The sequence below is a fragment of the Myotis yumanensis genome, unplaced genomic scaffold (genome assembly GCF_028538775.1).
Source record: "Myotis yumanensis isolate MYYU_CA2020_CCGP unplaced genomic scaffold, mMyoYum1.0.hap1 SCAF_3, whole genome shotgun sequence".
NCBI lineage: Eukaryota > Metazoa > Chordata > Mammalia > Chiroptera > Vespertilionidae > Myotis > Myotis yumanensis.
Window position 1 is genome coordinate 124460008 of NW_027223754.1, and position 15574 is coordinate 124475581.

General features: G+C 42.0%; 1 protein-coding gene across 3 annotated transcripts in view; it reads left to right on the plus strand.

Annotated features, from left to right (window-relative positions):
* The window catches only part of TMCC3 (transmembrane and coiled-coil domain family 3), a 254640-nt gene that overhangs the window by 127799 nt on the left and 111267 nt on the right, over positions 1-15574 (plus strand). The window contains exon 1 of one of the 3 annotated variants that reach the window (XM_070409563.1): positions 11954-11971. The exons of the other annotated variants lie outside the window; for them this stretch is intronic. The gene's annotated coding sequence lies outside the window, so the exon portion shown is untranslated. Of the gene's footprint in view, positions 1-11953; positions 11972-15574 lie in introns of those variants that run through there. 3 annotated transcript variants of the gene reach the window in all.

Genomic DNA, 15574 nt, shown 5'->3' on the forward strand with positions numbered 1-15574 from the left:
TACAGCCAAGTTACCTCTTGCCTCAGATAGGTCTCTGCTGATGTCACACTGCCATCTGTGTTATTGTACTGCTGACAATTCACTAGTTTTGTAAATTTTGTTTCTAAACAATTTTTATATATTGGTGCATCTTGACTAGTTGCTTTTGGGGGAGGCAGAGAAGTACCACCTAATGAAACTACCTTTTACCACAGCTTCCTCTTCTGATTTTTGAGCAGTGAAGAAACTCAGTGCTATGCTGTCAGCCATTTAATTTTTCTTCCTCCTGACTTATAAAAAATACATATTTGTGGTCAATTTTAAATTAATAGGTATATAAATTTTTAAATGTAACATAAATTATGAGAAGACAGTAGGATGGAAGGAAACTGATGGATTGAGAGACTTAAAAGATGCATCTATCAATCACTACATGTGAACTTTATTTGAGAACTGATTCAAACAAATTTAAAAAATACAAGATTTATAAGAAATTTAAGCATTGGTTATTTGAAGCATTAAGGTGTTATTGTTGATTTTTAAGATATAATAATGGTATTGTTGTTATGTTTTTAAAGAAAGAATCTTTGTCTTTTAGCAATTCATACTGAAATATTTGCAGGTGAAATAATATGATACCTGGGATTTGTTCTAAATTTATACAGAAGAAATGAAGTGGGTAGGAATACAGATGAAACAAAACTGATCATGAATCCAGGCTGAGGCTGAGTAATGGGTGCTGGGGTTCATTAATCTGTTTATTTTTTTCTGTAATAAAAAGTTAAATAGCTATAGAAGTCTGCCCTGATTACTTTCCAGTGGTAATCAATATTAACAATTTGATATATTTTTCCCAGAAATTTTCTACGTATAAATTACAGAAAGGAGTAGTGGAGAAGGCTTGGTCTTGATTTTATTTAATTAAATGGACTCACTAGATATCCTGCTCTACAACGTTCTTTGGGGGAGGAGTATGTGGGAGCTCAATATATTATGAACATTTTGGCATTTAATTTCATATTGGAGCAACTGATGATTTTTTTCCCCTAAAGAAAACAAAACCCTTTTCTTCTTTTATAACAGTGCAGCCTCTGCATCCCAGGAAATAATTTTCGCTTTTTGTGGGAAATACTTGTGTCTGAAGCCTGGAGTTTCTGCGGCTTTGACCAGAGCTCTAATTCCAAGTCTTGGATAGGAATATTTACAGGAATATTTCACCTGGAAATATTCCTCCCTCATCTGATTATGGATCTTTCCTGGCCCAGGATCCCCATAGGAAGCATCAACTCCCACCTCCCCCACCGGATTTGCTGTCAGTGGGCAGTTGTAAACCTGTCATCCTTGGAAGGTCAGCACTCTGTTGCCCACGGTTTGGGGGAGGGGAGGGCAAATGTCTGTGAAAGCTAGAAAAAGCATTGTTGAATTCCTGTTGCTTTTTTTGTGTGTGATTTTATATAATGTGAATTCTCAGGAACTCATGTCTATTAGGGAGAGAGAGAATTTGTGTGAGACAGTGGTTTGTTTTTTAAAAGAATAGGGTGGGTGAATAGGTGACCAGCCTTGGCTCCTTGATGGAGCTTTCTGTTATTGCTGGGGAATTGATGCAGTTTAATCCCAGCACACCTTTCAGTATCTGCTCCTGTTCATTTCCCTGTTACCCCAATGAGAGAAAGACAAGCTAAGCTTAGGATACCTTCTTCCTCCCTTACCCTTGAGGTTCACAGTGAATATTGTGCTTTTCATGACATACTTGCAATGTGCTTTCAAGCACTGCTGTCATCATTTTATTCTTATCACATATTTTCAGAGTAACTGCCTGTGCCAGTCACAGTACCAGGCCTTTGAAAGCAGGGACTGCAAGATAAATGAGTTTTCACATCATTGTTGTCTAGGTGGGAATACTGAGGTTGGGCATTGAGGAAGGTTGGACCTATGGATCTATGATTATTGTGGGGAGCATTTGTTAAAAAATATATATATATATATAAAATATATATATGTGTATGTATATGTATATATATATGTATATGTATATGTATATGTATATGTATATGTATATATATATATTTCCCCAATGTGCATTAGTGTGTGTGTGTGTGTGTGTGTGTGTGTGTGTGTGTGTGACAAAGGAGACAAGAATATACCATGGGTAAAGACAGTGTATTCAATAAAACATGTTGGAAAAATTGGACAGATGCATGCAAAAGAAATGAAATTAAACTACCTTCTTACACCATATACAAGAATAAACTCAAAGTGGATTAAAGAATTAAATGTAAGACCTAAAACCATAAAATTTCTGGAATAAAAAAATAGTAAACTCTCTAACATTGCTCTTAGTATTATTTTTTCTGGTGTATCTCCTCTGGCAGGGAAACAAAAAATTAAAAAATGGGACTATATCAAACTGAAAGTTTTTGCACATCAAATGAAACCATCAACAAAACAAAAAGACAACCTACTGAATGGAAGAAGGTATTCGCCAATGATATATTTTATAAAGGGTTAATATACAAAATTTATAAAGAACTCATACAACTTAACACCAAAAAACCCCAAACAATCCAATGTTAAAAATGGGCAGAAGTCCTGAATAGACACTTCTCCAGAGAGGACATACAGATGGCTGTCACTAATCATCAGAGAAATGCAAATTCAAACCACAATGAGATATCACCTCACACCTGTCAGAATGGCTATTGTCAATGAATCAAAAAACAAGTGTTGGCAAGAATGTAGAGAAAAGGGAACCCTCGTGCACTGTTGGTGGGATTGCAAATTGGTGCAGCCATTGTGGAAAACAGTGTGAAGATTCCTCAAAAAATTAAAAATAGAACTACCTTATGGCCCAGCAATTCCACTTCTGGGAATATATCCAAAGAAATCCAAAACACTAATTCAAAAAGATATATGCACGCCTGTGTTCACTGAAGTGTTATTTACAGTAGCCCAGATGTGGAAGTAACCCAAGTGCCCATCAATAGAAAATAGGATAAAAAAGATGTGGTATGTAATACAATGGAATAATACTTAGCTATTCAAAACAATGAAATCTTACCATTTGGGACAACATGGATGGACCTAAAGGGTATTATGGTAAATGAAATAAGTCAGATAAAGACAACTATCATACAATTTCACTTATATGTTAAATCTAAAGAGCAAAATAAACGAACAAACAAAACAGAATAGACTCATAGATAAAGTGAACAAACAGGTTGCCAGAATAGAGAGGAGTGAGGGAATAGGAGAAAAGGGAGTAAGAAGTTACAAAATAGGATAAAGTACAGCATAGGGAATATAGTCAATAATGTTGTAATAACTATGTGTGGTGCCAGGTGTGTAGTGGAATTATCAGGGAATCACTTTGTAAATTATGTAATTGTCTAACCACTATGCTGTACACCTGAAACAAATATAAGATTTTAAATCATTTGGGGGGATTAAAATTAGAAGCTGCCATAGATTTGGTTTAACAGATTCCTTTCAAAGGATTTAGTCTTGTGTTGTTGTTTTTTACTTCATTTATTCAACAACTTTTGAGTTTCTATCTCAAGCATTGGCTTTATGGCTAGAGTTATAACAGTGACTCAAACTTGGTTACAGACTATTCGGGGCATTTTGTTAGGAGTGTTGTCTGTAATCCAGTCTAACACAATCACATGCTAGCTGACCACATGTCACGTGCATAGAGTCAAATTCTGTTTGTGGATGCCCAGAATGATGTGCGTAAAGAAATCTCTGGACAGATGGCCCACCGGCACCTGTTGTGACTGCATCTTGTCCTATGCCTATCGGGTAAATCAGGGACAGGGGAAGGCTTAGAGTGAAACAAAGGTGAAGCTATTTCTGCAAACACGAAGGCCCTATGAGTAGTCCTCTTTGGACTTGTGTCACAATCTGCCTAAATTCAAGAGGCCACTAGCTAGTTTGTTTAAACTGGAACTGCCCGTGTAGTTTTAAAATTCCCCACTATTTAAAGAACTACATCTCCTCTCAGCTCACCAACAAATAACAGTCCATTTTTAATGCATTAAGGTTCTGCAAAATTTCACACTTGCACTGTTTTTCTAATGTTTAAACTGAACACACACACACACACACACACACACACACACACACTGTCCTATAGGCAGATGGAATGGAGACAAAGGTTGCTCAATTCAGTAAGTATTTACTAAGCATTTCCTAAGACAGGCATTGTGAAAGATGAAAGCACACAAATCCAACAATAGTAATCAAAGCAACAACAAAACCTCTAGTTCTTTTAGATGCCACCTGTCCCCTTGGGGTGCTTTTTGGTCCAAGTGCTGATGGTGCAGTATAAGAAAATTTGAGATCATCCATCTAATTCCCCAGGGAGGGAGGGCAGATAAGAAATCTGCGGCCTGGAAGGGTATCAAGCCCAAAGTTTCTAAGTATTCACTAGGAAAAAGCATCAAAATGAATTCTGTGTTGATAGCAAACATGGGCCACGCTCCCCACTCACCCCCCTACCACCCCAAACATATACGTGCATAAACACACATCACGTTCAGAAGGCTACTAGTAATTTATTTCATAACCAGTAAAATGTGTAATTTGGGTCAGTGGGAGGGACAGGCTTTGCTGAGGAATAGGAGGAAGAGAACGAGTTTCTACCTCCAAAAGCTGGGATCGCAACTGTTGTTAAAACATCATTTAACTGGAGAGGAGACCAAGATGGCGGCGTAGGTAAACACCGGAGACCGCTGCCGCAAACAACCATTTCAAAAATACAACTAAAAGACTGAACGGACATCACCCAGAACCACAGGAAGGCTGGCTGAAGAGAGACTCTACAACTAGAAGGAAAGAGAACAGCAAATCGAGGCTCAGAGGCGGCGCAGTGTGGAAAATACAAAGGTACCGAGGTGCGCGCGCAAAGCGGGCTGGTGGCTGAGGGCGCGGTTGTCGTTTTCTGTCGGGAGTGAGTCTCAGACTCTGGGCTCCAGATCCGGGCGAGTCTCTAGGGACCCAGACTCAAACGGGAGAAGTGGGATTATCCGGCATCAGTTGGAACCTGAGGGCAGCTTTCTCTCCGAGGTTTGCAGCGGCTGCCGGGGTTCTGAGAAGCAGAGCCTCTGGGAACGGGACTGAGCCTGGCCATAACTGCTCCCTCCGCCCGCCCTGTTGATCCCGCCCCGCCCAAAACCTGCGCACAGCCATTTGCCGATCGCCTCAGGCAAAGGCTGGATTAGCGCCTCCCCAGAAGGCAGACGTTTTCCATACAGCTGATTCCTACAGCCAGTCGGCCTGGTGGTCAAATCCCTCTAGTGTTAACTACAACAATTAAGGCTTGGCTAGAACAAGACTGCGCACAGAGACCACAAGGGGGTGCACCAAGAAAGCATAAAAGATGCGGAGACAAAAAAACATGACAGAAATGGAGGATATGGAGCTAAGAATCGCAATTTTGAGGGCTTGCCATAAATTTGTGCAGAGCCTCACGAAAACTAATGAGACCCTCGATGCTACGATAAAGAAATTAGAAAGTAAGCATACACGGACTGAAATAAAGAATATTATACCCAATAGCAGACCAGAGGAGCTCAAGAATCAAACCAAAGATTCGACAAAAAACACCCAATTGGAAAAGCAAAATGAAAAAAGAATCCGAAAGTGTGAAGATAGTGTAAGGAGCCTCTGGGACAGCTTTAAGCGGTCTAATATCAGAATTATTGGAGTGCCAGAAGATGAGAGACAGCAAGATATTGAAAACCTATTTCAAGAAATAATGGCAGAAAACTTCCCCCATCTGGAGAAAGAAATGGACTTACAGGTCCAAGAAGCGCAGAGAACCCCAAACAAAAGGAATCCAAAGAGGACCACACCAAGACACATCATAATTAAAATGCCAAGAGCAAAAGACAAAGAGAAAATCTTAAAAGCAGCAAGAGAAAGAGGCTCAATTACCTACAAGGGAATACCCATACGACTGTCAGCTGATTTCTCAACAGAAACTTTGCAGGCCAGAAGGGAATGGCAAGAAATATTCAAAGTGCTGAATACCAAGAACCTACAACCAAGATTACTTTATCCAGCAAAGCTATCATTCAGAATTGAAGGTCAGATAAAGAGCTTCACAGATAAGGAAAAGCTAAAGGAGTTCATCACCGCCAAACCAGTATTATATGAAATGCTGAAAGGTATCCTTTAAGAAGAGGAAGAAGAAGAAAAAGGTAAAGATACAAATTATGAACAACAAACATGCATCTATCAACAAATGAATCTAAGAATCAAGTGAATAAATAACCTGATGTACAGAATGAACTGGTGATTATAATAGAATCAGGGACATAGAAAGGGAATGGACTGACTATTCTTGGGGGGAAAAGGGGTGTGGGAGATGCGGGAAGTGACTGGACAAAAATCATGCACCTATGGATGAACACAGTGGGTGGGGAGTGAGGGTGGAGGGTGGGGTGGGAGCTGGAAGGAGGGGAGTTATGGGGGGAAAAAAGAGGAACAAATGTAATAATCTGAACAATAAAGATTTAATAAAAAAAAAAAAAAAAAAAAACATCATTTAACTGAATCCATGCAGCAGAGGTTACTCTGCAGGAGAGTTACAGCTTAATGGAAACAACAGCATCAGCACACTTAGGCTGATGATGGTAAAATGAGAGTGACCTCAAACACCGGTCTCTGGGCTTCCCCAACAGCAGCTGTCACTCTGTGTGTGGACTTGGCTCTGAGGGTCCCAGGTCACCCTGAGGTGTCCCTGTGCTTGTGTTTCACTGTCATCGAGCAGCCACTGCAGAGCCTCCCAGACTCATGCCAGAGACTATCTAACTCTCCGGTAATCAGGAGAGTCAGAGCTTCAGAGCCAACACACGGCCTCGCTTCAGAACCAACACACGGCCTCGCTTCCATTTCTCATTTCAACCGCTTGAAGCTTTAAATGTTTCCAGCTATACGCGTACCAGAAGAGAAGATCTTCCGAAGTTAAAGTGGTGCTCTGAGGAGGGCTCAGTAATTCTAAATGGCCAATAGGGCTGGCCAGCGGCCACTGAGGAGCTGAGGATTCCAGCCGCGTGAAAGTAATCGGCAATAGGACTGCTCTAATGGACAGAGTGCCGGGAACCTTTCCTCCCCTGCGGCATGCTAGCAGCAAAAACAGATGTTTCCAAGGCCCAATCTTTGTACACTTCTGCTCCTGGGGAAAATAACTCCCATTCCTGATTCTGCAGCTCCATTCCCACTGATTACATTCAGTTCTGTCAGTGATTTTTCAAGAATTTTTGAGTGGCTATGACATGCTTAGTTCCTGGTCTAATTAGAGAAGAGGAGGCTGCTGATGACTCAGTCTCCATACCTCTTGCCTGGGATATGCACCCTCATCTTCTCTAGGCCAGCAGTTCTAAAGGAAGAAGGAGCAGAAAGGCCCAGCTATGCCAAGGCATTAAATATGTAACGGATGCTTATAATAGTTACACGACTTAAAGGATATAAAGTAGATTTCTTGCCCAACACTGTCCCTTCCCCGGAAACAATCATTATTAAGTTTTGTTTATTCCTATGAAGACATTCTCTTCCTAGATAAATGAGTATTCCTACTATATATACACATGTATGTACTTATTTAATTACCCTCTTTGTTTACACAAATGCTAGCATACCATACTTATTATTCCATACCTTACATTTGTCCCTTATCTTGGGAATTGTTCCAGGGTAGCCAATATAGAGCTGCCATGTTCTTTCTTAATAGTGACAGAATGTTTGTTCCATTGTTTAGATGGATCATTTACTTAGCCGGTCTTTTATTGTTGGACATTTTGGCTATATAGTCCTTTGCCATCCCAACAAAATTCAATTGAATAGCCTTGAATATATATCTCTGAGCACATGTGCTACTTTGTATATAGTATCAGTTTGATAAATGTGACCATAGAGGTGACTTTGCTTTGCTTTGTGATATGGAGAGAAATTGGAATTAACTACTTATGGGGATTTTGTTTGTTTCATATCCTTTTTGTATGTGCTATGAAATCTTAGTTATTAGAAGGAACTTAGAGAGGTCATTTGACAGTAGCATCAGCATCTGTTAGAAAGGCAGAATCTCACCCTCAGGAGTAGAATTACTAGGCCAAATGGTATATTCTTTTAGTAATAATAGAAAATTGCAAAATTGCCCTTCTATACAGGACTTTTTCATTTCTAGTGATGCTTAAGAATGCATACCCCTGACCACCTTCTCCTGTTCCCAACCCCAACCTAGGCCATATTAGAATCTGTCAGTCTGTCAGTCTGTCTATCAGAAGGTTTGGGGATGGATATGAACACGAATATTTTGCAAACTTTCCCCATGCGTGTTAACAATCTTTTAGTTACAAGCTACATGAAATCTATCTCAAACTGTCATAATCCAAACATTTTTTAAGAGGAGAAAATTATAGGCACATATAACAGAAGTCCTGTCAAAATGTGCATCAGGCAGAGCTGCATCCAGGCAGGGCTGCCTTGTTGCTGCACAGCTCCTGGGGGCACATCCACATTGTATTAACAAACAGAGTGGGTGGCCCTGTGTTCAGGGGCACAGCTGACGTCATAAGGACTTAGGCTCTCTCACTTACCAGCCCTGGGGTTTGCTTCATTCGCAGGCAGGCCTTCTCCAATGGTTTCCCTGGTAGCTCTATTTCTGTTTATCAACCTGATAAACCTTAGAACCAAGTTTCCCCTTCTCTCTAGATACAGCAAAAGTCCCACAAATGAGTCTCATTGAACTGACTTGGATAAATGCTAATCCCTAATAGTTTATGACATCTGGGAATATCTTGATTTGCCTTCCATCATCCATTCACTGTTCTTCTGATAATATTCCTCCACATGGTCTGGGACCCTGCCTTCCTTTAGGGGTGAGCATGCTACCCAGGCACCCATCCTACCAGTGGCCAAAGCAATTCTGATTTTCAGATACCACCACTAACCATCTGTAGGTTAAATGAGTGCTTCTCAAACTCAACAAAAGTTACAACTGAAGAAAAGGGGATGCAAATGTGCATACAAATCCCAGGGCATGTTGCAATAGTGCAGATTCTAATTCATGAGATCTGGGGCAAAGGTGAGATGCTGCCTTTCTAATAGGCCTTTAATTGATGTTGATGCTATTGTCAAAGACCACACTTTGAAGCAAGGGGATATGGTGTGGATCCAATGAGCTCTCCAAGTTCCTTCTAGCCTAATAACTGAGATTTCATAGCATATACAGAAGGATATGAAACAAACAAAAACCCATAAGTAATTAATTCCAATTTCTCTCCATTCGTAAAGAAAGTAAAGTCACCTCTATTATCAAAAACCATAAACATTGCCGAGCCAATGTGGCTCAGTGGTTGAGCCTTGACCTATGGTCCAGGAAGTCACGGTTTGATTCCAGGTCAGGGCACATACCCAAATTGCAGGCTCTGTCCCCAGTAGGAAGCATGCAGGGGGCAGCCGATCTATGATTCTCTCTCATCATTGATGCTTCTATCTCTCTCTCCCCCTTCCTCTCTGAAATCAATAAAAATAAATTTTTTAAAATATATAAGTATTATTAAAACATTGATTCATTTTGGAAAAATAATTCTATTCCTGCCTTGGTGGAATGGGGGTTGGGAGAGGAAGCCTTTGCTGGATTGTTCCTTAAAAGTTTTCCTTTTGACCAATGCTGGCAAGAAAATAACTTTTCCTTCTGGGGACTGTGAGCTCTCTGTTATCTTGTTAAAAAAAACAAAACTGTCGCTGCTTTTCCCACCATCAAGCCAATGACTTATTAGTGCTTGACCTGAGGAACCAATGTGCCCTTGGCAGATACCAGGCTTTATATACCTAGTTATCCCATCATAGCTGGGTGGCCTGGTAGCAAATTCTGGGGACAATGTACCAGGTTCTTGGGAATTACAAAATCAGTCTTTTGCTTGTGACTACCTACTCTTTGGGTTTTCCTTTTAAATAAATTATTTCCACATCATCTTTCAGAACCAATATCTCATTTTAATAGCATTAAAATTTCCTTTGCTCTACCTAATTCAGATCAGGTATTGAATGGGCCCCACCCGCAGCACCACTTATTGAATCAGAAAAATGATTTCTTTTGCAAAGCAATTTAATGCCTTGTTATTCCCAGTTCGTTTCTAAAATGCAGTTAGATGGCATAACCAGGAAGTTCCAATTTATTCCAGAGATTGAAAAGAGAAAAAATTTTAAGGGGCCTAGAAAACCCCTCACATTGTTCACTCAGTATCCTCATGCCTTGTGTAGCATTGAGATGGTATTTGCTTTTAAACCAGGCTTCCTGCAAGGAAAATTGTGACCTCAAATAGTTGCATCATTATGTAAATAGGGGTTAATGAGCAGATTGTACAAAATGTACTGTGATTGAGAGGTTGGCTGTTTTTATGAAAAAATAATGAAAAGACAGCTGGATTTTTGTTCAGCTTTTTGATGCATCCTCTTACTCTTCTGTTTTACAGATACGGCTTTGGCCAAGAGGCTAATGTAGAGAATTCTGCAGAATTCTGATCTTGTACTTCATTTTCTTACTAGAGGCCCGGTGCACAAAAATTTGTGCACTCGGGCGGGGGGGTATCCCTCAGCCTGGCCTGTGCCCTCTTGCAGTCTGGGACCCCTCGGGTGATGACCACCTGCTGGCTTAGGCCTGCTCCCCGGAGGATCAGACATCCCTCTGGCAGCCCGGCAGCCCTCGGGGGATGCCCACTTGCCAGCGGTGAGCAGGCCTAAGCTGCAGTCCTACATCCTTAGCGCTGCTGAGGAGGCGGGAAAGGCTCCCACCACCACAGCTGTACTGGCAGCCATCAGCCTGGCTTGTGGCTGAGCAGAGCTCCCGCTGTGGGAGTGCACTGACCACCAGGGGGCAGCTCCTGCATTGAATGTCTGCCCCCTGGTGGTCAGTGTGTGTCATAGTGACCAGTCATTCCCAGTCGTTCTGCTGTTAAGGTCAATTTGCATATTACCTTTTTATTATATAAGATAGAGGCCTGGTGCATGGATGGGGGCTGGCTGGTTTGCCCTGAAGGGTGTCCCGGATCAGGGTGGGGATCCTGCTGGGGTGCCTGGTCAGCCTGGGTGAGGGGCTGAGAGCCATTTTCAGGCTGGCCATACCCCCTTCAGTTTGGGGCGGGGGGGGGTGGGGGGGTCCTGCTGGGGTGCCTGGCCAGTCTGGGTGAAGGGCTGATGGCAGTTTGCAGGCTGGCCAAGCCCCCCAGCGGGGACTCTTACCCCATGAGGGTGTGGCCAGCCTGAGTGAGGGGCTGATGGCTGTTTGCAGGCTGACCACAGCCCCTTCAGGGTGGGGGTCCCCGCTGGGGTGCCTGGCCAACCTGGGTGAGGGGCTGATGGCTGTTTGCAGGCTGGCCACGTTCCTCAGCCACCCAAGATCCCAGTGGAGGCTGGCTGGAAGCAGGTATCTGGGGTTTGTTTATCTTCTATAATTGAAACTTTGTTGCCTTGAGTGGAGCTCAGAGCCGGCCAGGGCCAGCGGGAAGCTTGGCTTCCTCCATCGCCGGGGGCAACCAAGCCTCCTTGCTTCAGCTCCATGGCTGCCAGCCGCCATCTTGGTTGGGTTAATTTGCATATAGTCGCTCTGATTGGCTGGTGGGTGTGGCTTGGGGCATAGTGAAGGTATGGTCAATTAGCATCTTTGTCTTTTATTAGTGTAGATTGCTAAACTGATAAGTAAACCCAGTCCTATCTGTAAGCTTGGGAAGCAGTTTTAAGACTTAACTTTTTGAAAGGTAGCATCTCCTCTATAAATACTGATCCTCTATGAACACTGTGGTGTCTACATTTGCCTTTTGAGATGAGTATAATCCATCCCCTGAACTGGAATTAATTTAAAATGCTCAAGAAATGGATGTTGAGTCCCTCTCCTGGTTCTCTTTGTCCACAGCTGACTCACTGAGAGGCAGACCTGCCCTCGATGATGCCCAGGCTGGCAAGTCATGAATCAACAAATGGCACTCTGAAGGTGGGCTAGGGGGGAGAGGGCCATTTATTGCAGCGAGGGCCATCTTCATCCATTAGCAATGTAAATAGCAGGAGGCAGAAGATTTGGGGGATTTATCATCTGGCCAAATGACATTTTTCTAGCAACTCCTTATTGAACACCTGCTGTGTTCCAAGGCATGAGGCCAGGTTCTGGGAGTATACTCATGATGAATCTGACATGCTGTGTCTTCATGGAGCAACTTAAATGAACCATTTCATTTCTGTGGGCTTAACTTAAAATTCCTAACCACACAGCATTGCTATGGTAAACACATTTAGAAAAGTATAAAGTCTGAAACAATTGCAGAGTTCTTTAGGTCAACGTGGTTACAGCCTCAGCAATGTCCTTAACCTTGAACTTTCCAAGTTTAGCTGTTTTGCTTGTTATCTACTTTCATGAAGTTATCCTCAGGGCCCTCCCTTTGCCCTTTGTCTTTTTTGCGACAGTTGCATTTTTCTCTCCAAAGATGATTCCATTTTCCTGATTCTTGGTCAATGTCAGCTTCTTTTCTACTTTGCAAAATCCTCTTCAAAAGGAGGGGCCTCCTAACTAAGAAATTTCGTCAGCATTTGAGATGAGCATGGAAAGAAAAATGACTATTCACAAAAGATATTGAGAAAAAATCAGAAGTAATTTTCTGTGCTTTATACATAATTAAAATCAGATAACTTAACACCCCTGCATATAGCTATCATGAGACATCTCTGTTCTTTCCTCGGTTAAAAATAAACTGAGAGCAGTTTTGGAGTTGGGCGAGTAGCCAGCCTTCTCGTTGGTGGAGGGGAATGAAGTGGGTCATGCTCCGAGAGAGGCAGCAGGCTGGGAGGGGCTTTCTCTGGAATATGCTGGAGCAGCTGAGACTTGGAAACACGCAGTAAAGTTTCTAAGAATGCCTGTGCAGTACAAGTGGGAGGGGCACCTCAGTGCTTGCATTTACAGATCCCCTAGCGGCTAGGCCTAGCCTGTCACACAGTTGCCCAGGGTACAGTATTTTGAGCTCATTGCACACATAGTTATGTATCATCTGTTCATTGAGGAAGTCCCTTCCCACTGCTCCTGTTCTAACAGCCAGGGTATGTGTGCTTCTCTGTCTCTTACTGCTCTGTGTCCCTGTCTCTGCAAGTCTGTCTCATTCCCACTCCCAACCACTCTGCCCCACATATGTGATTTCATCAGCAAGGGTGGGAAAGCCACAAACCTAAGATCTGAGCCCCTAAAGAGGGCCTTATTTCACGCTTTGTAAATTGCACAATTAACAGGCCTTCTTAGGATGAAGGACTTCTTTTCTCCAGCCCCTGACCAAGACGAGGCTGCTTGGGTGGGTAATTAATACCGTGGTGTAGCACGGGGTTGGCAGACGTTCTTTGTAAATGGCCAGATAGTAAATATTTTAAGCTTTGTGGGCCATTAGTTCTCTGTCACAACTACTCAATTTAGCTGATGTATCATAAAAGTGGCTAGAGCATGACTGTGTTCCAGTCAACTTCATTCATGGACACTGAAGCTTGAATTTCATGTATTACCAGTCATAAAATATTATTCTTTTAATTTTTTTACCTTTTGAAAATATGAAAAACCGTGTCTAGCTTGTGAAAACAGGCAGTGGGTAGGAGGTGGCCCACAAACCATCACCGTTTGCTGAACCCTGTGAAAGAACAGCAGAACTAGAAGCGAGAAGCCTTACATTCCAATTTCAGCTTGCTACCTTTCAGCCTTGATTTAGTCATTTAACTTCCAACCTCACTTTCCTCATCTGCAAAATGAGTATGGAAGGGGCAGGAGTAGAGGGGGAACTTAAGATGGAGAGAAATTTGGCAAACAACTACCTGAGCCAGGCAGTCAGTGGAAAGTCGTGTTGACAGCATGTACCCTTGATATTTGTGATGAAAATGATACTTTGCCTCTATGACTATCCTCCCCCCCTCCCCCCCCCCAAAAAACCAATCACCCCAGTCTAAACATGAGAAAAATATCAGACAAACCCAAGTTCTGCAAAATACTTGATCAGGACTCCTCCTCAAAACTGTGCAGGTCATCAGAAACCAGGAAAATGTGAAGAAACTGTCCCAGATCAGAGGAGACTACGGAGACAAGAGGACTCAGTGTAGCCTGGAGATGGGGTCCTGGGACAGAAAAGGGGCCATAGGGCAAATGAGCGACATCTGAATAAAGCGTGGAGGTTACTCATAGTATTGGATCAGTGTTGGTTCCTTAGTTGTGACAGGTGTACCATGGCAGTGTAAGGTGTTAACATTGGGGGGATCTAGGTCAGGAGAATACAGAAATTCTGTATTATCATTACAATTTTGCTATTCTAAAATTAATAGTTTATTTTGAAAAAAATACTAAGAGAAGAATCTCCAGGATTTGGTGATTAGGTGTATAGGGCAAAGAAGAAGGAGAGAGAAAGACTATGTCAAAGTCTTTAGCCACTCTGAGTACCTTGGAAGATGACACGCCATTGGGCAGGAATTATGAATATAGGAGGCAAATCAGGCCTAAAATAGGAAATGATGAACTTGGGATATCAGGGACACACCCATGAATATGAGGTACCAGTTAACACTTAAAGCAGCAAAATACTCAGAAAGGACTTTTGGATTTCAGACATTTTATTAAAAATCTCCATCTCTGCAGTATTTGACATTTAAGTCCTAATTTAAGAAAGAAAGATTAACTGTATTAAATCATAGCATATATATGTCATATATATATATACACACACACATATATATGTGTGTGTGTGTGTGTATGTGTGTGTGTGTGTGTGTGTCATATATATGTACAGAGGATTTGTCTTAGGATTTTCAACCTCACAATGCTACAAAAACAGTATGCATTCAGTAGAAACCATACTTTGCATTTTGAATTTTGATGTTTTCCTGGGCCAGCGGCATGCGGTAGGATATTCTATCATGCTGGATAGCCACACAGCTCCCAACCAGCCATGCGATCACAAGAGTAAACAACCCGGGCTCAACTGTGTAACGTTAAATGCATTTTCAACTTAACAATATTTACATTTTACCATGGGAATCTTAAGTCGTAACCACATAAAAACTCGAGAAGCATTGTCAATGTGGATATATTCACCCTGTTGTCATAAAGCATTGCTTGGAGCTTGGGGTAGCTATAAGCCCTTCTTCATTTGCAAAAGGCATTAAAGTCCTATTGCCAAGTGGAACATTATTTCTTTAAGTGACTCAGCAGCCAGAGCCAGCTCTTTGTCTTCAGCATGAAGTGCTAGTCATGTTGACCCACACTCAAGAGAATGTGCTGTTTGCTTCAGACAACACTAAGAGCTTTGTTTGAGTCATTCCTTTTTCTGTCTCATCCTATTTATATTTTGCAGCCAGAATTGCTTCAAAAGTGCACAAAGGCCTCTGGAGGCCTGTGATGTTGGCTATACACTAACAGTGCACATGATAAAACCATAGTCAAAAAGATCCCACACCTGCACAGGTCATGAACAAGCAGTTCACAACAGAAGAGATTCAGATGGCAATAAATGTATGGGGAAAAATCTCACAACTGCCTGGCCAGCGTGGCTCAGTGGTTGGGTGTCGGCCATGGTTCATTTCC